Source organism: Schistocerca piceifrons, chromosome 3 (genome assembly GCF_021461385.2).
Source record: "Schistocerca piceifrons isolate TAMUIC-IGC-003096 chromosome 3, iqSchPice1.1, whole genome shotgun sequence".
Lineage (NCBI taxonomy): Eukaryota > Metazoa > Arthropoda > Insecta > Orthoptera > Acrididae > Schistocerca > Schistocerca piceifrons.
In genome coordinates, this window is record NC_060140.1 from 14720445 (window position 1) to 14745734 (window position 25290).

The window sequence follows — 25290 nt, forward strand, 5'->3', positions numbered from 1 at the left end:
GGTATCCTGGACGACATCATCGAAGTGTCCGGACCATTCGCCGGATAGTTACATTATTTAAGGAAACAGGAAGTGTCCAGCCACATGTGAAACACCAACCATGACCTGCAACAAAAGATGATGATGCCCTAGTAGGTGTTTTAGCTGCTGGGGCAGCTAATCCACACATCAGTAGCAGACAAATTGCGCGAGAATTGGGAATCTCAAAAACGTCGGTGTTGAGAATGCTAAATCAACATCGATTGCACCCGTACCATATTTCTATGTACCAGGAATTGCATGGCGATGACATTGAACGTCATGTACAGTTCTGCCACAGGGCACAAGAGAAATTACAGAACGTTGAAAGATTTTTTGCATGCGTTCTATTTAGGGATGAAGCATCATTCACCAACAGCGGTAACCTAAACTGCCATAATATGCACTATTGGCCAACGGAATATCTACGATGGCAGTGACAAGTGGAACAGCAGCGACCTTGGCAGGTTAATGTATGGTGTGGCATTAGGGGAGGAAGGATAATTGGCCCCCATTTTATTGATGGCAATCTAAATGGTGCAATGTATGCTGATTGCCTGCGTAATGTTCTACCAATGTTATTACAAGATGTTTCACTGCATGACAGAATGGCGATGTACTTCCAACATGATGGATGTCCGGCACATAGATTGCGTGCGGTTGAAGCAGTATTGAATAGCATATTTCATGACAGGTGGATTGGTCGTCAAAGCACCATACCATGGCCCGCACGTTCACCGGATCTGACGTCCCCAGATTTCTTTCTGTGGGGAAAGTTGAAGGATATTTGCTATTGTGATCCACCAACAATGCCTGACAACATGCGTCAGTGCATTGTCAATGCATGTGCGAACATTACGGAAGGCGAACTACTCACTGTTGAGAGGAATTTCATTACACGTATTGCCAAAGGCATTGAGGTTGACAGACATCATTTTGAGCATTGATTGCATTAATGTGGTATTCACAGGTAATCACGCCGTAACAGCATGCTTTCTTAGAAATGATAAGTTCACAAAGGTACATGTATCACATTGGAACAACCGAAATAAAATGTTCAAATGTACCTACGTTCTGTATTTTAATTTAAAAAACCTACCTGTTACCAACTGTTCGTCTAAAATTATGAGCCATATGTTTGTGACTATTACAGCGCCATCTATCACAAAGCGAAAAAAGTGGTCCAACTAAAACATTCCTATTTCTTTACATATTACACGAATATGTAATAAAAAATGGGGTTCCTATTTTAAAAAACACAGTTGATATCAGTTTGAGCTATGGCAGTGCCTTATAGCAGGCCAACCATTGCGCCAGCTGGTTTCTCCCTTCCAGCTAGACAAATTTCGTTCTTTGTAGTTTTTTCGTTTGACACTTATTTCGAGAGATATTTGGCCCGGTCATGATCAATGGACTACCCTGTATATAAAAAATTACCGATTTTATTAGGTCTTGAAATAATGCATGTAAAAATTTTAACATTTTCAACTGGTGTAGATTATATTTTAGAAAATAAAATAAAATACTTCCCACGCAAGTTTATAAGTAATATACATATCATTTTATTTGGAAAATTGCAAATTTTATAATCAGATAAAAACCCGAAAAAGTGAAAAAGAATGTTTTCCCCTTCTAACTCCCCTTAAAGTTACGGAAATGTGCAAGCTTTCGGAGCCAGTGGCTTCTTCTTCTGGCAGAAACAATGAAGGGGAAGGAAAAGGGAAGAAAGAAAAGGCTTGTCAAGGTTTAGGAAATGGGGAGAGTTGCAGAAAAGCTACAGAGAAAGCCAGGCCAGGACAGACTTACTGAATGGGATGAGAAATATATAACTAAACCAGTCCATCTCTCATACCACCAGCAGATGTGAAGTATTCTTGTGATTGGTAGTAAGTCATAAACATTAAATTATTTTCAATGTATGTTCATATGTAATACTGCACGTACCTTTGAGGTATCATTGGGCCCATTGGGAAGAGGATCGAAATTAGGCCACTGCTTTCTAATTATTTGGAGCATTTCACTAAATGAGACCATCTTCCCATCATTCCATTTGTTGCCGCTGAAAGGCACGTACTCGATAAATCTTACGTCAACATTACTCTCTTTTGTTAACTACACAAAACTGCACACTTCATCTTCATTAAAACCTCGCATTACAACACAATTTATCTGTGGAAGAAAGACACCATTAAAAACTTGGTATCAGATAAAGCATGGTTTAAACAGAGTTTGAAAGACCCTATAGATGAATATCTTAACAGTGGCTGTTAGGCCAGCTTAAATAAGAATGTCTGTTAGATTTCAGTTCTGAGAGCACTTTGTCATAACAGTCAAAATTATGTACTTTTTGTTTGATAAATTTATTAATAGTGCATAACGATGTTTGAGTCTGACAGCGTATCAATTCTGAAAATATTAGCTGTTCCAGTTTGTATTGTATTCATCTAGTTTGACAATCTCCTGACAAATGATCAGGGTATTCAAATGTTTTATATTTTTTATGTTATACTTTCTGGCATGTTACTCACCCATGAGAATCATCTCATGTTTTGGGTCTTGGAACAAAAGCTGAATCTAATCTAATCTAACCTACAAAATAATGGTTCTACAAGTCTGTTGTTATATTTGTATACCTCACTGATTCTGTTAAATTAATCTTTTTCTCTTTTTTTAGAGAATGTCTGAATTTATCTTAGCATGCCAAGCTGTTAACCTTCTTAACAATTTACAAAAATTAAACTGCATACATCTCCAATCTTTTTCCCCACTCCAACGCACACATCTTTTGCTGAAGGTATTATTTTAACTATTACATTAAATTAAGAAGCTTTCTTGAAACTGTGCTGCCATTTGTGAAACAAAGTTAAAAGTGTTCTCAAGATAAAAGGTCTTCACAAAAGGAGCATTTAGTATCTGTGCAGGTGGTAACGCTGACAGCCTTCATATAAACAAGCCCAAATGGTAGAACATCCTGCTTTACACATACATGCAATGGCAGAAAAAAGGAAAAGAGCACACCTTTCATTCAAGCATTGAATATATAAACTGATGAGACAAAACACTATGACCTCCTGTTTGATAATGTGTTTGTCCACTGTTGGAAGCCGGCCGCGGTGGTCTCGCGGTTCTAGGCGCGCAGTCAGGAACCATGCGACTGCTACGGTCGCAGGTTCGAATCCTGCCTCGGGCATGGATGTGTGTGATGTCCTTAGGTTAGTTTGGTTTAAGTAGTTCTAAGTTCTAGGGGACTGATGACCACAGCAGTTGAGTCCCATAGTGCTCAGAGCCATTTGAACCATTTTTGACTATTACAGCCCCATCTATCACAAAGCGAAAAAAGTGGTCCAGCTAAAACATTCATATTTCTTTATGTACTACATGAATATGTAATAAAAAAATGGGGATTCCTATTTTTAAAAAATGCAGTTGATATGAGTTTGACCTATGGCAGTGCCATCTAGCAGGCCAACCATAGCGCCATCTGGTTTCTCCCTTCAAGCTAGACGAATTTCGTTCTTTGTAGTTTTTTCATTTGATGCCACTAAATGCTTCCCTCCAAACCCCTCCCATCTCTCTCCATCTCTCACATTGCCTCAACCCACCCCATCCTACCCCACTCTAAAGCCCCACCTCACTCCAGAACACTCACCGTGGGCCAGTAAAGAGCTGGCAGTTGAGCGACCACAACATAAGGAGACATGCGCGTGTGTTTTGTGTGTGTGTGTGTGTGTGTGTGTGTGTGTGTGTCTGTGTGTGTGTGTGTGTGTGTGTGTGTGTGCGCGCGCATGTTTTCCCTACAGCTAGAAAAAGAAAGTGCATTCTGGAAGCTCACCAAGCAACGTACCTTTGTTTGGAAGGTAGAAGGCGAGGTACTGGTGGAAGTAAAGCTGTGAGGACGGGTCGTGAGTCATGCATGGATAGCTCAGATGGTAGAGCACTTGCCCACGAATGGCAAAGGTCCCAAGTTCGACTCTTGGTCCGGCACACGGTGTTTATCTGCCAGGAAGTTTCATATCAGTGCACACTCCACTGCACAGTGAAAATCTCATTCTACATACCTTTTGTTCGTGTGCCTATCGATGAGACAGTGCTTCTGCCTTTTGGTGAGCCATCTCCTTTATTCCTAAATAATTCGTAATTTTCAACAGAAACATTCCATACGTTATTATTGCATCCTACATTACAGTATGCAATTTCCACAATATGTGGTCATCTGTGAATATAATGGGGGTAACAACTGTAGGAGACCAAAAACTGACTGCAGTAAGCAAGTTCAAGTTACTGTACGCTGCAGTAGTTATGCAGAGGTGAAGACGGTCACACAGGATAAACTAGCATGGGCAACTCCATGAAACCAATCTTCAGATGGAAGATCACAACAATAAAAACATTTGATTCAGCATACACCAGACTCCAAACAGCGTACACAACCTGTATGCTCAGAAACACAGAAAATCATATTGGTTCCATCAGCAGTAAACTTCAGCCCGTAATTGTTATGGAACACTACGGCGATCTTGTTCATTAATATAACCCAAAACTGGGGAGTAATAAGAGAGTATTGTTGTAACTTCTTATCAACCTGGTTACCAAAATACATATTAAGAAGACTGGTAAAGTGTTATTTTAAAGGGGTCACTCCAAAGCACCACGAAAGTATTTGAGCAATGTATAACATTAGAGAATCAGTGCGCAATATTGAAAGCCTATCTACATTATCTATATCTGCATGACTAGTCTGTAATTCACAATTAAATGCTGGCAGAGGGTTCAGAGAACCACCCTCAACCTATTTATCTACCATTCCACTCCCCTACAGCATTTGAGGAAAACCAAACACTTCAATATTTCCGTACAAGCTCTGATTTCTCTTATTTTATTACAAGATCATTTCTCTCTATATAAGAGGGCTCTAACAAAATATTTTCACATTCAGAGGAGAAAGTTGACGATTGAAATTTTAAGAACCTGCTCCAGCAAAATGCTTTTGCTTTAATGACTGCCACCCCAATTCACATGCGATATCTGTGGCATGCACTTTCCTGTTTCCCAACAATACAAAATGAGCTGCCCTTCTTTGAACTTTTAAATGATGTCCTCTGTCAGTCCTATCTGGTAAGGATCCCACACCATGCAGAATGCTCCAAAAGAGGACAGACAAGTATAGTTGTAGATAGTCTCTTTAGTAATCCTAATCTTCTAAATGTTTTACTATTAAATCACAGTCTTTTGTTTGCTTTCCCACCGCATTATCTATATGAGCATTCCAATTTAAGTTATTTGTAAATGTAATTCCTAAGTATTCAGTAGACTTCAAAGCCTTTAGATCTGCGTGAATTATCATGTAACCAAAATTTAGTAGATGCCTTTTACTACTCATGCAGATGACATAACAATTTTTATTATTTAAGGTCAGTTACCACTTTTTGCATCATATGGATAGGTAGCCTAAATCATTTTGCAGTTCATTTTGATCATCTGATCACTTTACAAGACAGTAAATGATTTGCAAGACTGTAAATGATAGCATCGTCTAAGAGTACTGCTCCGATTCTCTCTTAAATTGTTAATGTAGATCAGCAACAGCAGGTGGTCTATAACACTTCCTTGAGGAATGTCAGATATCACTTCTGTTTTACTTGACGATTTTCCATCAATTACTATGAACTGTGACCTTTCTGACAGGAAACCACACATCCAGTTGCACAACTGAGACAATACGCCATATGATTAGAAAATGCTTGTGAGGAACTGTTTCAAAAAGTCTTCTGGAAATCTACAAATATGGAATCAATTTGAGATCCCCAGTCGACAGCACTTATTACTTTGTGTGACTAAAGAGCTAGCTGTGTTTTAAAAGGTCGATATTTCTTAATCTATCTTGGCTATTTATCAATGAATCATTATCTTTGAGATAATTCATAATATTCAAACACAATATATGCTCCAAAATCCTAATGCAAATCAACATTAGTGATATGAGTCTGTTATTTAGTAGATTACTCCTCTTTTCTTTCTTGAGCATTGGTGTGACTTGAGCAACTTTTCAGTCTCTAGGTATGGATCTTTATCAAATGAGTGGCTATATATGATTTCTAATGGAGCTATTGTATCAGCATTCTCTGAAAGAAACATAACTGCTTTATGACACTGAGGAGAGCTACTACTAAGTTACTCACAGTTGCAGTTGTTCTTGATTTGAATACTGCAATATTTACTTTGTTGTCTTTGGTGAAGAAATTTCAGAAATCCGTGTTTAGTAACCCTGCTTTAGTAGCACTGTCATCAGTAACATTACCACAGCTATTGCGCAGTGAAGGTATTGGTTGCGTCTTGCCATTGGTGTACTACACATGCAACCAGAGCCTCTTTGGATTTTCTTCCAGATTTCAAAACGAAGTTTCACTATGGGAACTATTAAACACATCTTGCACTGAAACCCACCCTAAGTTTCGAGCTTCAGTAAAACATCGCTAATCTTGGAGATTTTGCATTCTTTTAAATTTTGACATGCTTTTTTTCATTGCTTCTGCAGCTGAGTTTTGACATATTTTGTGCACCACCCTTTTAATTTATTTGGTATCCTTCCAATTTATTTGGTATATATCTCTTAATTGATGTCGATACTATTTCTCTGAATTTAAACCATGTCTGGTCTACTCTTACATAGTCAGACTTGAAGGAGTAGAGACTTAGTAGAGACCGTCTCCTTGGAAGGCATCAAGTTAATTTTTATCTGCTTTCTCATTAAATGCCCTATTGTGTAGGGCTGAAAATTAATAGAGATAAGGCAAACAGAATGTGCAAAGTAAGTGGAAATTACTCATCTCTTCCCTGATTACAGTGCAATAGAAGATACTACAAGATGTTGACAGATTTCCATATCTCGGTAGCTTTATATGTAATAATGAGGTCACAGATGCAGAAATCACCAGCAGAACTGGAAAATCAGTCCATATGGCAATTAGGTCTGTAATATGTCAACAAAGCTTTGACTGTACTCCTTTATCGTTTATATGTGTGAGACTTGGGAAATGTCAGTAAAATCAGCACACAGTCTCCATATTTTTCACCAACAATGCTAGAGATGAATTCTGAAGATGTTAACCCAACCAAGTTACAAACGATGAAGTGCTGAGAATACGACGTCTAGACAGCCTGCACAAAATTATTGTTGAAAGAAGATTGAAGATTGCAGGTTATGTTCTACGCATGTAAGGTGGAAGAATCCCAAAATCAACACTGTTGTGGAAATCAATGGACAGATACAGATGTACAGGAAGTCCTTCTAACACCTGGAACTTTTGCAATGAATCTTCAATGCATGGACTTGGAGGAAGGTGAGAACTTGGCAGCTGATCGAGTGAACTAGTGGAAACCAGTTCCTTGTATGGTACACAGCAAATCTGAGTAGGTTAGTAAGTAAGTAATTAAGTAAAGTAAGTACAACTGGGGATTTTGCAAAATTGTTGGATGATCGATATTATTGTCTAGATTTGACACTGTTGGACTTCTACCTTTTCCTTGATGTGTATTCTTCAAATTGTGAGTTTTATGAGAAAGCTGATAGGTACTTACCAATCAACATTCCCTCACACGAACTGACATTGTCTCTTTGTAAATTCTACTGTGCTAACAATTATCTACTGAGAATCCTCGACTAGGTCTCCGCAGCTCAAATGAGCCAGTTTCTTCCAAATTTCTGTCTTTGGCTATAATTGTCTTCCAAGTATGGTGACACAACATCCTGTCGTGAAACTTTTGCCTTTACACTTGTTTACTTTTCTGGACACTGCCTTTTTCTACACTGTGCACTAAATACATTATGTGAGTAACGCCCAATCTCCAACAACCAATCGTGAACTGTAAACAGTTGTAAACTCTATCAGGGCACATAACAAACAATTAACATTTGTGTTTTAGTGTTCTAAGCTGTGAGGTCATCAGCGGACAAATAATTTTAGTACCTATTCCTGGACAGCCGGAGTGGCCGTGCGGTTCTAGGTGCTACAGTCTGGAACCGAGTGACCGCTACGTTCACAGGTTCAAATCCTGCCTCCGGCATGGATGTGTGTGATGTCCTTAGGTTAGTTAGGTTTAATTAGTTCTAAGTTCTAGGCGACTGATGACCTCAGAAGTTAAGTCGCATAGTGCTCAGAGCCATTTTAACCTATTCCTGACGTGCTGTTGTTTGGAACAACAACTGACATGATCCAAAATATTACTTTCTTTTAGTATAGCTTCACTTTTATTTTGTCTAATGATTACTACTTTCAGTATCAAATTCCAAATACAAGCCACTATATGATCAGAAAGCATAGTGTTTTGTTAAAATATTGTTTAATAAACAGATTACCATTATATCATCATTCCTTAAAGTAATGTCCAAAGTGGAAGGACAGATGATTAATTTTGAGTGTATACAAAAGTGAGAGTGCTGAACTGGATATGAAAGAAGGAAAACCAGAAGGGCAGTGAGAGACGGGTGCCTTCTATCACCTTACTTCCATAATATGTTCATCAAGGAAGTAATAACAACAACAAAGAAAAGATGACAAGAATCAAAAGGTAATTTCTGGAATACTCCAAGGAAATGTGATAAGACCATTACATTTACAATGTATATAAATGATCCAGTAGAAAGTGTCAGAGGCTCCTTAATATTGTTCACAGGTACTACACTTGTCCATCAGAAAGTAGCAACAACAGAAGACAGTATCAATTTGCACAATGACCTGCAGAGGATTGGTGAATGATGCAGGCTCTGGCAGTTGACCCTGCACATAAATAAATGTAACATATCACACACACACACACACACACACACAGGAAAAGAAATCCAATACTGTACAACTACACTATTAATGACAAATTGCTGGAAACAGAATCTACCATAAAATATCTAGAAGTAACTATCCAGAGCAACCTTAAAGTGGAATGACCACATAAAACAGCAATAGAAAAGCAGATGCCAGACTAAGATTCACAGGAAGAATCTTAAGTGAATGTAAATTACCTCTGTGTCCTTACCCAGTAGGACTGACAGAAGAGAGAAAGAAGATCCAATGAAGTGCGGAGTGTTTTGTCACAGGATCATTTAGTCGCTGTGACATCATTACAGATATGCTCAGCAACTCCAGTGGTAGATGCCATAAGAGAGCAGTTGTGCATCACGGAAAGATTTACTACCCAAATTTCGAGAGAGTAGTTTCCGAGAAGAGTCTGACAACATAATAGTTTCTCTCATATACAATTCACGAAATGATCACGAAAAGAAAATTTGAGAAGTTAGAGATAATACAGAAGTGGAACAAGGCAGAGGGGATCAGTTGGTGGCATGAGACGTACCCCCTGCCGCACACAGTTAGGTGGTTTTTGGAGCATGATGTCGATATGGAAACTTAATTGCATGCATATACACTGCAGATTGACAACATCGCAATAGTAAATCAGAGTAGGAACTAAATAAAATGTTTCAGGCCTTAAATCAAGAAGTGGTAAAACTAAAGCTAAAAATGAATACAAAGAAGACAAAAGTTATGGCTACAGACAAGAAAGGAGGTGGAGGTAGGACAGACACAAGAACAGGCAATGAGCAACTCAAGAAAGGAACTGAAATTCACTATCTCAGTAGCATTTTGCAAGAAAACTATCAATATTTCAAGGCATTCAAGAAAAGAAAAGCACAGGTGAAGAGTTCCTTCCAAAATAAGAAGAAGCTGCAACTGAATAAACATATCAGCTTCCACATTAAGAAAATATTTGTAAAGACCTTTGTGTGGAGTGTTCTGACACACAGATGCAAAATCTGTACATGTCTAGTTTGCAGTTGTACAGAAGCTTTTTATTTTGCAAAATGGTTCAAATGGCTCTAAGCAGTATGGGACTTAACGTCTGAGGTCATCAGTCCCCCAGACTTAGAACTACTTAAACCTAACTAACCTAAGGACATCCCTGCCTGAGACAGGATTCGAACCCGTGACCATAGCAGCAGCACGGTTCCGGACTGAAGTGCCTAGAACCGCTTGGCCACAGTGGTCAGCTTTTATTCTGCAAAGAAATTTTTGATAATAAGATGAACTGATGCTGGTACTTGCTACTGAAACCAGTAGTACATAGACACAACAAAAGTGTGACTACAGAATTAAGAATAATTTTTCCAAACAATCGAGTATTTTTTCAAAACAACACCACAATAGAGGAAACTTATTTTAAACTAAAGACACAAAAGAAAAAAAGAGAAACTGTAAAGATCTTGAGTCTCATAAGACTCTCTTGGGAGGAAAATATAAGATATTTAACTGGTAAACTTGCAAGGCATACTTTTTTATGTTGTATAAACTATGAAACTGTTAGCATCGTCAGCTAAAATTTACTTCTTCTGTCTTAATATACCTTCCTTCACTTACAGCTGCAGTGTGGAGACAGGGGTGAGGGTGGGAGCGGTGATGGGGGCGAGGGTGAGGGCGTACTGCTTTAAAATGGTGATTCTTGTATTGATATTCTTAACAACAGATTTATATCTTTTGCTTATGAAAGTCTGCATGCGATGACATCTGCACTAGTAATACCTTCACAGGGCCGTATTCAAGTTGCAAGGCTAGATCTTTGCCAGCCATGACACGCTCCCAGCCTTTCCTCCTCGTGATCTGGTTGAAGCGTTGGGACTGCAGGGTGTCTAAGCTGATGTTCAGACCGTCAAGCCCTGCCCTCTGTAAGGCAACCAGCTGTCTTGTCAACATGAGGCCATCGGTTGTCATTAAGACACTTTCGAGATCTTTTATTTTCTTCGAGGCACCTGTGAAACATCAAATTATTCTAAAGAAACTGAAACAAATAATTTGTAACATTGCTGCTGCATATGAAACAAACCTCCAGTTGGTAAATTGAAAATACAAATTCCTTAAAAGTTAACTGTACATTTGCCCTAATACAAAGAGATAAGAAGGGTTAATAAACTGAATTGAAGAATGCAAGTTAAGATAGCAATGAAAAAATAATTAGAGGCATGAGATCACCTACTGCAACAGGGAAATGGGAATTAATATGAACCATTACCCAGCTACTGTCAACTGATTCCATGTCTCCATGCACACTGTATAAACCACTGTGGGTTGTACGACAAAGTACATTGTTGTACCACACATTATGGTTTTTCCCCATTCAATGCTCATGTGGAGTGTGGGAAGAATGATTCGTTAAATGGTTCTGTGCATGCTGTAATTAATCTTGCCTTCATGGTCCCTATAGGAGTGATACATATGCGGTTATTGTATAATCCCTAAATACCTCACTTAATACAGGTTCCTGAAATTTCATAAGTTGGGTTTTGTCATATATTTGGCGTCTATCTTCACTTGTCTGGCATTTCCAATTTTTAGTAGCTTCTTGATGCTCTCCCATGCATCAAATAAATCTATGATCAATCATGCTACACTATTTTGTATACATTCAATGTCTGCCATTAGCCTTATTTGTTATGGGTCATACTTAAGCAATATTCTAGAATGGGCCACACAAGTATTTTGTAAGCAATGTCCTCTATAGACTGATTACATTTTCCAGTATCTTACCAATGAATTGAAGTCTGCATTCTGCTTTGCCTACAAGTGAGTCTATGTCACCATTTCATTTCATCCAGATATTTGTATGAGTTGACCAATTAAAACTGTGATTATTTGATAATGTAGTCATACAATACTGTCTTTTATTTGTTTTGTGATGTGCTCCAATTTACATTTCTGAAAACTTAAACTCAGTTGCCTATCTTTGGACCAATTTGAAATGTTATGATCTGACTCAAATTTGTGCAGATTTTTTTCAGGCAATAATTCATTATAGACAACTCTATCATCCAGGAAAAGTATGAGGCTCCTTATAATATCGTCTTCCAGAACATTAAGGTACAACATTAATGTAATGGTATAAATTACTATAACTGTATAAATAAGTTTATAAGTGTGTAAAATACATTGAACTATTTGTTACAACAAAACATTGTACTGGTATACTCAGCAAGATGTTAAATCAGCAGATAGCTACATTTTATGTTCAACATTTTGTGTACAGCATATATGCTGGAAAGGATTTATACCCAAATTAAATAAATCTGAAGAAATGGTAGGGTGTCTCTGGAAAAAAAATCCATAAAAACTCATACAGTCCAATTTGCTATTATGTCACTGTTACTGAAATATAATACAAAGTAACTGAATTCGATGAACATTCTCAGAGTGCAATATGCCTCAGAGTGAATGCACAGTAATGTCAACATTATTTTTCAAGGCTATGTTTGTGAAAATGGATGAAAGCAAACCACACATTTTGTTCTCAATCTGCGGAAGCATTATGCACTGTGAAACACTGTACTGCTGTTCTAAATAAAAGCTGTCTCATTGCCAACATCTTGCCCCTGCTGGCTGTTCTACACTTCTCATCACTGATTCAACATGTTGTAAGATATTTTATGCTGTATGACACCACAGTCCAATCTGGTTAGGATAGCATAAAAATAATATATGAATTTCAGTATTGAAACTGGAACAGCAGAACAGCTCTCATCACACTGGATATCAAATCGAGGTTGGATTACAGCCATGGGTACATCATTTCATGCTACTCAACTGTATGTCATATGTCAGAGTTCATCAACTGTAGTGGCTGGCGCCTGGTTGCTGGCGACTGGTGGCATAGCCATCTCGTGGCATCCAGTGAACAGACGTTCTACACAGGTGACAGATTTGAAGAAAATGCTGGATACGGCAACAGTGGAACACTCTCTGTATCGAGGTAGCTCAGTACAGCTCAGGTGATGTGTAGTCTTGCACTATCTTGTTAAAAGATAACATCACGGAGCCCTTGAGAATAGGGCACAGCGATAGGCCTTAACAAAACACAAATGCAATGGCTGCTGTCCAAATTACTGGCTATGTGAACCAGAGGTTGTGACATGTATCCAGTTGCACCCCATACCATAACATCACATGCTGGACCTACATGGGAATGACAGGTACAATCTGGCCAGGTCTGTTGGCATCAGAGCCTCCACACACAAGTACATCAATTGTGACGATGTTGCAGAACCGAGACTCATCTGATACGATGACACAGTGCCATTCCTGTGTCTGGCATTGTTGTCAGTTGCACCGCTGTCAGTTCACCTCTCTCTAGAGCTGCATTAAGGGCTTGACAGTCTGTGCTGCTCCAGATGCCATCACATTGTCTGTGTGGATACTTGTCTCACTGTATACAAGCCCACTTCCTGACTAAATGTACACAACTTCACTGCAGGATCACGTACGCATGAGTGAACACTTGTCTGCCCTCTCAGGTGCTAGTTGGGTGGCACTACTGAGGCCCTGCAAGGCATTTAGCATGGCCCTCCTGAACCTATCAATTTTATGTTCGCACAAAATGAGATTCTGAGCAATGCAAGCAGCAATATAGTGAAACAATAAACCAGAGTCTCAGCAGACCATGAGCCTGCCACTGCCAAATCTGGAATGCTTATAAACATTTCTCCTTCTTCCATTATGCTTAACACGGTCTTCGTGCAAACAACCAACACTGAAATAGAATTTCTGAATGAGAAACCTGCTCCATAAGCTTTTCTTGCATACAGAATATGCATGGGAGTGCTGAAAAGTAATGCCTCTGAATTTTTTATTCTGTTCTCAATATCGGTCGAGGTATGACACGTCACGCATATTACTTGGTCAACTTTCCCACTTCACTGACTCGTGGCACACCCCCCTCCCGCAAACAGATGGAGTCGCAATAGGCAGCCCACTCTGACCAGAGATTGTGAATATGTTTACGGTGCAATTCGAGGAAGAGGCGCTGATGTCATCCAAATGGAAATCCATCTTCTTCTTCTTCTTCTTCTTCTTCTTCTTCTGTTATGTGGATAACACACTTGTCATCTGGCCTCATGAAAGAGACAAACTTCTTGACTTCTTTGTACATCTGAACTCCACACGCCACAAAATCAAATTCACTATGGAGACCAAAGAAGAAGGAAGACTACCATTCCTGGACATCATAGTCAGGAGAATAATGGACAGCACCCTGTGCCACAGCGTGTATCTGACTCTATAAAACACATAAACTCAGTTCTCCCTATGGCACTGTGAATAATTTCAATAACAAAAAGTGAGATGAATGTTGCAGCGTACATTTAATTTCCACTTTGGCTTTGCATTCAAGATCAGTCTTACCTGAGAGTGCAACATTACATCTTTGGTTAATTTAATTATATGTCCATTAGATTTTGGTTATAAGGCACGTTTTGCTGCCTAATGTTTCATCTCCAAATACTGGAAACAATCCATGGAGGAAGAGGAGTATGTAAGACATTGGTGGACCAGGTTGGAAGAATCTGTGAATTTCAATACTCTGTAGAAGAGCTCAATCATTTGAAAATAACTTTCAGACCTTGTGGCTATTCTAACAGATATACATAAGGCACTACATTCTAAAATATTTGCATCTTTCACTGAAAAACAAGCAACTAGAGGAAAAGTTCTCTTGCCATTTGTAAAAACAGTCGCAGATCGCGACCTCCAAGTGCTATGAAGAGAAGGTATTGACGCAGTGCTTAAACCAAACTGAAGACCACAACAGCAGCCATACTCAAGTAAATTGCTATGCAGTAGTTTCAGTGAATTTGACAATGATGTGGCTGCTTTCATGGTGGCCCAGTCATATTGTGGGGTAGGGAATGCCAGTGACAGGGCTGGAATTGTAGGTGACAGATGGATTTTTGGCAAAGCCTTGTATCAATACCTCCTTAATTATTGAGCTGAAAAACTGTAAAAAACATTCATACAGCAAAATCACACAAAAAAATTTCCTATTTCTGCAGGTATTGTGCCTTCTGTTTCTTTTTCATTACAAAAACATATTGATTCAAGTTTATAAAGTCACAACTATGTCACTGTGATTTGTGTAACACACATTCTGGAACATGTTCCAGGAATGTCATGAAACAGACAGCTTTAAATACTTACTCTAGCTCATCTTTCAAGACTTGCATGCCAACAACAACACCATCTATCCAATCTGTTTTTATTTCACTTTCATGTAAAGATTTATCCACAAAGGATATCATCTGCCATGTAGGCAGTGCAAGAGGAAATTCCACACTCACATTTGGGTAATCAAGTGGATTCTGTGTCTTGTCAGAACCAAGTACAATCAACCCAATTTCATCTTTACCACTGGTAAATATCTGGAAACATAGTAAATGGTAAAAATAAGTTTTGTTTATAACAAGTTGTATACCAATAAAACATCACACACAGATACTCTTTATAAAATTATTTAATTGGATAGATAAAAAATCTACTCACCAAGCAGTGGCAGAACACACACATAAAAGACTGTTGTGATAGGCAAGCGTTTGGAGCCAGTGACTCCTTCTTCAGGCTGAAGGGTTGCAGGGGAAGCAAGAAGGGTGAAGGAAAAGGACTAGAGAGGTCTAAGAAAAGGGGTAGATTTTGAGAAAGTTACCCACAACCGTGGGTCATGGGTGACTTACCGTACAGGATGAGAAGGAAAGACTAATTGTTGGGGACTGCATTGGGCAAGATTCGGAAACCTGAGAGCTTAAAGGTGGAAGACAGGGTAATATGCAAGACAGAGATTACTACTAAAACTGTACATGAGTTAATAAGAGTGAGAAGCTAAGTGTATTGTATGCAACAGCTGTGGTAGGGGGCAGTGAAAATAGACGGAAAAGACAATGAAAGATGTAGAAAGCTAAAACGGAGTGAAGCAAAGAGTAATTACAGTGAAGAAAAGCTGAGACAGGAGAAATTAACGTAAATTAAGGCAAGGTGGGTGGTGAGAACCAAGGACACGTTGTAGTGCTATTTCCCACCTGCGGAGTTCTGAGAAACTGGTGTCTGGCGGAAGAATCCAGGTGGCATGTGTGGTGAGACAAGTGCCGAGGTCACGTATGCCATGTTGTAGAGCATGCTCTGCAACAGGATATTGCGAGTTTCCAGTATATACACTATGCCTGTGCCCATTTATCCTAACTGATAATTTGGTGGTAGTCATGCAGATGTAGAAAGCTGAACAGTGTTTACATAATAGCTGGTATATGACATGTGTCGTTTCTATTTTTCACCTGATCCGCAGTTCTGGGTGACTTTCCCAAAATCTACACCTTTTCCTGGAACTCTCCAGGCCTTTTCCTTTACCCTTCTTCCTTCCCCTTCAACGCTTCTGTCTGGAGGAGCCACAGGCTCCGAAAGCTTGCCAATCACAACAGTCTTTTATGTGTACGTTCTGCTGCCGCTTGGTGAGTAGATTTTTTATCTATTCAATTAAATAATTTTATCAATAATTTATTGTTTATGTTGTTATAGTTACTCTTTATAACCTACTTAAAATACATCACGTACCCTCCTCTCCACAATTCTTCGAACACATAGTTTTGCCTTTTGTAAAAAATCACTGCATTTCTGTATAACATACTTGGAGTCAAAGTGTCCAACATCTATTACAATTATAAACAGAAGAAAGAAAGTCATTGTATTTATTGGCAGTATTACGCAATCAAATATTTTGAAAAAGTTCCAGTGGTATAAATTTACAATATCTTACAAATAAATATATACGTTTATTCTTTAAATCAATTCTTAGCAATAACATAATAGTATAAATTGCAGAATCAATATAGCCAATTTTAATGTAATGACTGCAATACAAATACAAAATAACAGCGGTAAGTTATAACGAATGTGAGAGAGAGAGAGAGAGAGAGAGAGAGAGAGAGAGAGAGAGAGAGAGAGAGAGGCATTTAGACAATGTTTCATTACAGTGTGAAACTTATTAGAATTAAAATGAAGCCATAGTGAATTATTACATTCCAAAAATAATAATTATTGTGTTCTTTCACCCCAAAATAATACTTTCATTAGGTAATATATACTTTTAATTTCAGAAATTTTTACAACAGCTCTGGACTTCACTGCCTCGATGAATTTATTACATGTGTCAATGAATGAGGGTTGATAACACTGCTTTAGTCATTCAATTGTTCGTCATGTGATATTCGCAATGTTCTTAATAACTTCTTATGTAAAGTTCTATCATCAAAAAGATAATCTACGTAAGTTTTAAAAGTCGTGAATCTTTAAACAACAACTTGGAAATGGGTATATCAGTATTTTGTATACATTCTAGCATTGCTAGATCTACTTTTAAATTTTAAAGTATATGAGCAGATTGAGCGACTTTCCATCCAGAAAATTTGCTGTTGGCAAGGCCTCACTACAAAGATAAATGGTCTTTCCGGAGTCAAATGCTAAAAAATACATAAATACCAGCATTGTAAGTGATACAAACAGGTATTAAGCAACGGGCATAAATATCGTTCTGCTTGACGAGAAGAAAACTAGGTAGATGAAAGAGTAAATTGGGTATTCACTTTTCAGTTGAGATCATGTCCTGCATATGTGAAGAAAATAGCCAATATGTAAAGAGAATTACAGATAAAGAGTTTTCTAGAATGAGATTTTCACTCTGCAGCGTAGTGTGCACTGATATGAAACTTCCTGGCAGATTAAAACTGTGTGCTGGACCAAGACTCAAACTTGGTGATCGTAACCCCAGACCTGTGTTGCCGTTTTGGGAGGTAGATCTCGTATCTGGAAAGAGGAGATGACAGTTAGGGTACTATGGGCGAGCAGCTGCCATCAATTTTTGATGGTGCAGAACCCACAATAGTGGAACTGCTGCCTAGTCCAAAGGCACCTGTTACCAGTCTTACCCCACAATAGTGTATCGAATCCAGACGTAATGTCGAAGCTGATAAAAAGTCATATGAGAGATTCCTGTAATCTAGGTGTGACTGCACCAATGCTGCATACAGCCATATCAAAGTAGAGTGGACCACACCGCGGTCGGTGTCGCTGAGGCATAGAAGAGCATTCAGGTGCGACCTACATGTCTGCTTTAGTTGCCAAAGATGGGGAAGCCATGTCAACTAGGCATCAAAGTCCGGTCCTAAAAAACACAATGACAGAAATGCATAACGTAGGTCATGGCAGCCAAAAAATGGATGCTATGAGTGAAAGCCCAGGATTGTGCTTGGTGTATTGCTCCCTGCATTCTGCCTCCAGCAATAGCCGTCGCGGACGAACAAAAAAGATGGGGACACCATATGTCATGCAGCTGCCGCCAGATCATTGATAGCCACAAAGAGGAGAGCGACACTCAAAACAGAACCTTGTGCAAGCCCCTTCTCCTGCAGGGGGGGATGCTACAGGAGGCACCAACCTGTACCCAAAAAGTGTGACATGGAAGAAAGTTCTGGATAAAAATCAGGAGTGGGCCATGGAGGCCCCACTCCTTTAAGGTGGCAAGGATGTTATGGCACCATGTGGTATCATAAGATATATACGCAGATCAATGAAAACTGCAACAAGGAACTGATGCTGAGCAAAAGCTGTTCAGATAGCACACTTCAAGTGGACTAAATTATCTTCAGTAGAGCGCCCTTGGAGAAAAGCACCCTGGATCGAAGCCAAAGATCCGGGGATTCAAGGACACAATACAGCCTTCGACTAACCATATGTTCAAGTAACTTGCAGGACACTGAGTAAACAATCTGGACGACAGCTGTCCATTTGAAGAGGCAATTTATCTGATTTCAAAATTGGAATAATGGCATTTTCTCGCTACTGGGAAGAGAATTCTGCATTGCACCAGGGATGGTTAAAGAAAGGCCAGGTACATTGACAGAAAAATTTGCAACACCAAAAAATAATTAATGTAGAGTAATGAAATACCAGGAATATATTTGTTGAGACAACGTATGTAAAGTGTTTAATGTTGCAGGATCAGAGATCAATGTGAGTGTGAGATAAGCCACTGCAAATGTAAATGTAAATGCTGGTACGCTGTTGTACACGTGTCATGTGTCAGTTTGTGGGATGGAGTTCCATGCCTGTTGCACTTGGTTGGCCAATATAAGGACAGTTAATGATGTTTGTGGATGGGTTGAAGCTGTCATCAGATGATGTCCAATATGTGCTCGATTGGAGGTAGAGCTGGTTATCGAGCAAGCCAAGGCAATATGTTGACACACTATAGCATGTTGGCTTACAACAGCAGTATGTGAGCAAGTGTTATCCTGTAGGAAAACACCTCCTGGAATGCTGTTTGTGAATGGCAGCACAACAGGTCAAATAACCAGACGGACATACAAATTTGCAGTCAGCGTTCGTGGGATTCAGACAGACAGTTTTGTCAGTGGAAAAGCGAAAGCCATTGTTGATGCTCCAGGAGTAAGACAATCAAGACATTGCTGAAGATGCCACTAAGTGAGACAGGTTCATAGAGAACTGCAATAGATGGCAAAATCGTCAGAAAAAAGGGAGCCGGAGATGCCCAGTGGGAGACAGGCCATTATAGGGTTAATGGCGATAGCAAAGAGAATGACACTCAGAATGGAACCCTGAGACACACCATTTTCCTGGATAAAGGTGTCCGACAAGGCAGACCCTTCATGCACCTCGAAAACTCGGTCTTTTAAAAATGTCTGAAGGAAACAGGGTAGGTGGCCACGGAAGCCCCACATGTGAAGAGTATGGAGGGTACTAGCTCTCTAGCAGGTGTCATAGGCCTTCTCCAAATCGAAAAACACGGCGACAGTCTGGGATTTCTGCAGAAAACCATTCTTGACATGGGTGGGCAAAATAATGAGACGGTCAACTGCAGAATGCCGTGTTGAAAGCCACACTGTGCATCCATCAAAAATTGTGAGACTCGAGCCACCATATCATCTGGGCATGAATCATATGTCCCATCACCTTACGAACACACTGGTAAGAGAGATGGAGTGGTAGCTAGAAGGAAGAGTGTGTGTGTGTGTGTGTGTGTGTGTGTGTGTGTGTGTGTGTGCGTGTGTGTGTGTGTGTTTTTGTGTGTGTGGGTGTGTGTGGGTGTCAGAGAGAGAGAGAGAGAGAGAGAGAGAGAGAGAGAGAGAGAGAGAGAGCTAATTTCGGCAAGAGCTGGATTTCTCAGAATCGTGAGTGTTACTGTGCTGCCTTCACTATGAGGAAGCTAGGTCACGCTCTCACTTCTTCTCAATCCTCTGCCCTGGACCAGACACTGTTAACTTTCAAATGTTGCAGCACATTTCTCTTGTGGGCAAGCACTTTTTGCTTAATACGTACAACCGGACCTGGGCAGAGGGCATGTTTTCCTGCCACTGTCGTGAAGCCACTGTCATACCCACACCTAAGCCCGGTAAGGACAAACAACTTCCTTCTGGTTATCACCCACTTTGTTTACCCATGTCATGAATGGTTTTCTGTGGAAATCCCAGACTGGCTGTGTTTTTCAATTTGGAGAAAGCCTACAACATTTGTTGGAGGACTAGTATCATTTGTACTCTCTACACATGGGGCCAACTGCCCCATCTCCTTGAGGAATTTTTAAAAGACGAGTTTTCGAAGTATGTATGGGGTCTGCCTCCTCGGACACCTTTAGCCAGGAAAATGGTGTACCTCAGGGTTCTGTCCTGAGTGTCGTCGTCTTTGCTGTCGCCATTATCCCTACAATGGCCTGTCTCCTGCCGGGCATCTCCAGCTCTCTTTTTGTTGACAATTTTGCTATCTACTGCTGCTCTCCATGAACCTGTCTCATTGAGTGGTGTCTTCAGCAATGTCTCGATCGTCTTTACTCACGGAGTATCGACAGTGGCTTTCGTTTTTCTACTGACAAAAACATTTGTATGAATTTCTGGCAGCACAGCTAGTTTCTCCCACCATTTTTACATCTTGGGCCTGTTGCACTTCCATTCATTGACACTACAAAATTCCTGAGGCTCCTGCTTTATACAAAACTATCTTGGTCCTCCCACTTCATGCTCCCTGCAGCTTTTTCGATGGGTGTGAACCCTTCACAATCTTGGCTTTGTGCGGCAGCCCATCTTCACCTTGACCTTCATTCACTTTCTAAAGGCACTGCACCAGGCTCGGTCTATTGCCTTCAGTTTCATGACCTATGCATGGAATTTTGCAATAGTATCTTTGTGTACACTGGTGGCTCTTGGACTGACCATGGTGTCGGGTGTGCCTTCAACGTCAACCAACATTTTTTGGTACTGACTTCCAGCACATTGCTCAGTATTTACAGCAGAGCTCTTCACCCTGTATCAGATCATGGAGTACATCTGGTGACATACTCTTTTCAACTGTGTCACTGCTCAGACTCTCTCAGCACCCTTCAAAGCCTCTGTGCACTGTAGACTGTCCATCCCTTAGTGCACCGGTTCCAGGAAAGCTTCCACTTGCTCACTTTTTATGGAGCCACTGTGATGTTTATGTGGGTTCCAGGTCATATCGGTCCAAGAGGTTGCTGACACTGCTGCCAAAGCTGCATTCCTCGTACTTCAGCCCAATAATTCTTGCATTCCCTCTGATGATCTCTTGTTGCTTTCTGTCAGGAGGTGATGTCACTTTGGCATCGCCACTGGTCCTCCATTCATAGGAATAAGCTCTGGGTTATTAAGCCTCTCCCAGTGGCTTAGACAACCACCTCTCAGTCCTCCTGTGGCGAGGAGGTCATTTTAACTAGGTTGCATATTGGGCACTGCCTTTTTAGTCATCACCATTTGTTAAGTGGTGCTCCCCTACTACTTTGTGCACATTGCACCCAACTTTTAACTGTCTGCCGTTTCCTGAGGGGATGCCCTTTTTTTTTTTACCGTTTACATTCCCGTTTGGGTTTGCCATCTGAGTTATTGGCCATTTTAGTGAACAATGCGTGGGCTGTCGACCGTGTTTTACTTTTTATCAGTTGTAGCAATATGGTGAAGGCCATTTAATTTTTAGTTCTGGGCCTCCATTTCCCTATTGCGTACTTCATAGACCTTTCTCCAGGTCCCTGTTTGTAGCTGTCCTCTCTTCTGTCATTAAACGTTGACATGTAATCATTTTTAACTCCTCTCTTCATCTTTGTGTTTCACAGTTTTGGCATGGACACATATGACCCTAGGTGTTTTTGCGCCCTAAAACAAAATGGGGGAGAAATACAAAGCCCTTACATTCTTTTGTCGACTTATGTCTTTACCTCCCCTTGAGACCTCAAAATTTGTTGGGGAAAAATTCTAAAACGTGTCTGTGGAATCAGAGAAACATCAGGGAATTTCACTTGGAGAAACTTGTGGCAACCCTGATTTTAGGTTTTTATATATGGAAATTATTTTTGCTTCTAGTATTGCAGTTCTGAATTGCTGAGTTCATCTTAAACTAACTCTTGTTATTAATCACAAATACCATTAGGGAATATAACTTCTATAGGCATGTAAGTGTGAGAATCCATGGGTCCCTGAAGAAGCTTTTTCAACATGTAGAATAAATATTTTTTTCCGCTTAGCTGAAGTACCTCAGAAGATTATGCCATATGAGTAAACTGAGTGAAAGTGTGTTAGCAATCCTTTGTCCAGTTTGATACAGTAAGAGATTTCTAAGCACAAAATGGGCGGAACTGAGCTTCTCGGTTAGCTGACTCACATGCTGGTCTCACACGTGAGTGGTATCTGCATACCCAGGAACTTAGAACACGGGAGCCTAACTGCCCATTTATCCCTACTTTTGATATTCGTATCTGTAAGTCACTTTTATTTCTTTAGAACTGCACAATACAAGTTTTTAGGCATTAAGCTGGTACCTGTGGATCAGTACAAGCCTGTTCTGTTATTCTCCTGGATGTTTCTGGTATGGATGAGTTTAGATCTTGCATCAATAAGTTTGTGACACTGCAAAACATTAGAGTTTTTCCAAAGCCCTCCAGTGCCCCAAGTAAATCATTTTTGTGGACTTGGCAGCAAACACTGTGTGCCACACCATATTTTATGTTCTCCCTTTTTGAGTTTAATCTTATTCCTGTCTTATCATTTGTTAATGTGACCTTCCATTTTCTGTAGTTAAAGTACAACTCAATCCATGCAAGGGGAAGACTTTTAATGCCATACTATTTTAGCTCCCCCTCACAGAATTTTTAATCTAAACAGTCAAAGGCTTTGGCAAGACGACAGAGGGGATAATTTCCACTATTTAATTCTACTGGAATTGAATTTGTGAGATATTATGTTGGATTCTCAGTATAGAAGCCTTTACAGAAGTCAAACTGTGTTGTTAAAAAGTTATTCTCTGAATGGTGGTTCACCATTCTAAGTGGATTTAGGTTGAAATACTATGCAGAGATGAAGAGGCTTACAAAGGCTGGAATAGGCTGGTGAGATGCACCAAAGCAGTAGTTGGATGAAGACCACAACAGCAGACTTCAACTCAGTTTATTGATGGAAATCCAGCTCTTGCCGAAATTAGCTCTCTCTCTCTCTCTCTCTCTCTCTCTCTCTCTCTCTGACACACACACACACACACACACACACACACACACACACACACACACACACTCTTCCTTCTAGCTACCACTCCATCTCTCTTACCAGTGTGTTCGCAAGGTGATGGGACATATGATTCATGCCCGGATGATATGGTGGCTCGAGTCTCACAATTTTTGATGGATGCACAGTGTGGCTTTCAAAATATTTGATTGCGTAATACTGCCAATAAATATAATGACTTTCTTTCTTCTGTTTATAATTGTAATAGATGTTGGACACTTTGACTCCAAGTATGTTATACAGAAACGCAGTGATTTTTTACAAAAGGCAAAACTATGTGTTCGAAGAATTGTGGAGAGGAGGGTACGTGATGTATTTTAAGTAGGTTATAAAGAGTAACTATAACAACATAAACAATAAATTATTGATAAAATTATTTAATTGAATAGATAAAAAATCTACTCACCAAGCGACAGCAGAACATACACATAAAAGACTGTTGTGATTGGCAAGCTTTCGGAGCCTGTGGCTCCTCCAGACAGAAGCGTTGAAGGGGAAGGAAGAAGGGTAAAGGAAAAGGCCTGGAGAGTTCCAGGAAAAGGTGTAGATTTTGGGAAAGTCACCCAGAACTGCGGATCAGGCGAAAAATAGAAACGACACATGTCATATACCAGCTATTATGTAAACACTGTTCAGCTTTCTACATCTGCATGACTACCACCAAATTATCAGTTAGGATAAATGGGCACAGTCATAGTGTATATACTGGAAACTCGCAATATCCTGTTGCAGAGCATGCTCTACAACATGGCATACGTGACCTCGGCACTTGTCTCACCACACATGCCACCTGGATTCTTCCGCCAGACACCAGTTTCTCAGAACTCCGCAGATGGGAACTAGCACTACAACGTGTCCATGGTTCTCACCACCCACCTTGCCTTAATTTACGTTAATTTCTCCTGTCTCAGCTTTTCTTCACTGTAATTACTCTTTGCTTCACTCCGTTTTAGCTTTCTACATCTTTCATTGTCTTTTCCATCTATTTTGACTGCCCCCTCCCACAGCTGTTGCATACAATACACTTAGCTTCTCACTCTTATTAACTCATGTACAGTTTTAGTAGTAATCTCTGTCTTGCATATTACCCTGTCTTCCACCTTTAAGCTCTCAGGTTTCCGAATCTTGCCCGATGCAGTCCCCAACAATTAGTCTTTCCTTCTCATCCTGTATGGTAAGTCACCCATGACCCACGGTTGTGGATAACTTTCTCAAAATCTACCCCTTTTCTTAGACCTCTCCAGTCCTTTTCCTTCACCCTTCTTGCTTCCCCTGCAACCCTTCAGCCTGAAGAAGGAGTCACTGGCTCCAAACGCTTGCCTATCACAACAGTCTTTTATGTGTGTGTTCTGCCACTGCTTGGTGAGTAGATTTTTTATCTATCCAATTAAATAATTTTATAAAGAGTATCTGTGTGTGATGTTTTATTGGTATACAACTTGTTATAAACAAAACTTATTTTTACCATTTACTATGTTTCCAGATATTTACCAGTGGTAAAGATGAAATTGGGTTGATTGTACTTGGTTCTGACAAGACACAGAATCCACTTGATTACCCAAATGTGAGTGTGGAATTTCCTCTTGCACTGCCTACATGGCAGATGATATCCTTTGTGGATAAATCTTTACATGAAAGTGAAATAAAAACAGATTGGATAGATGGTGTTGTTGTTGGCATGCAAGTCTTGAAAGATGAGCTAGAGTAAGTATTTAAAGCTGTCTGTTTCATGACATTCCTGGAACATGTTCCAGAATGTGTGTTACACAAATCACAGTGACATAGTTGTGACTTTATAAACTTGAATCAATATGTTTTTGTAATGAAAAAGAAACAGAAGGCAC

General features: G+C 39.8%; 2 pseudogenes; one reads left to right on the forward strand and one right to left on the reverse strand.

The window, feature by feature from the left end:
- LOC124787757 overlaps positions 1-16556 on the reverse strand; it is a 43775-nt pseudogene extending 27219 nt beyond the window's left edge.
- A 7064-nt stretch (positions 16557-23620) lies between these two features.
- LOC124787759 overlaps positions 23621-25290 on the forward strand; it is a 44532-nt pseudogene continuing 42862 nt past the window's right edge.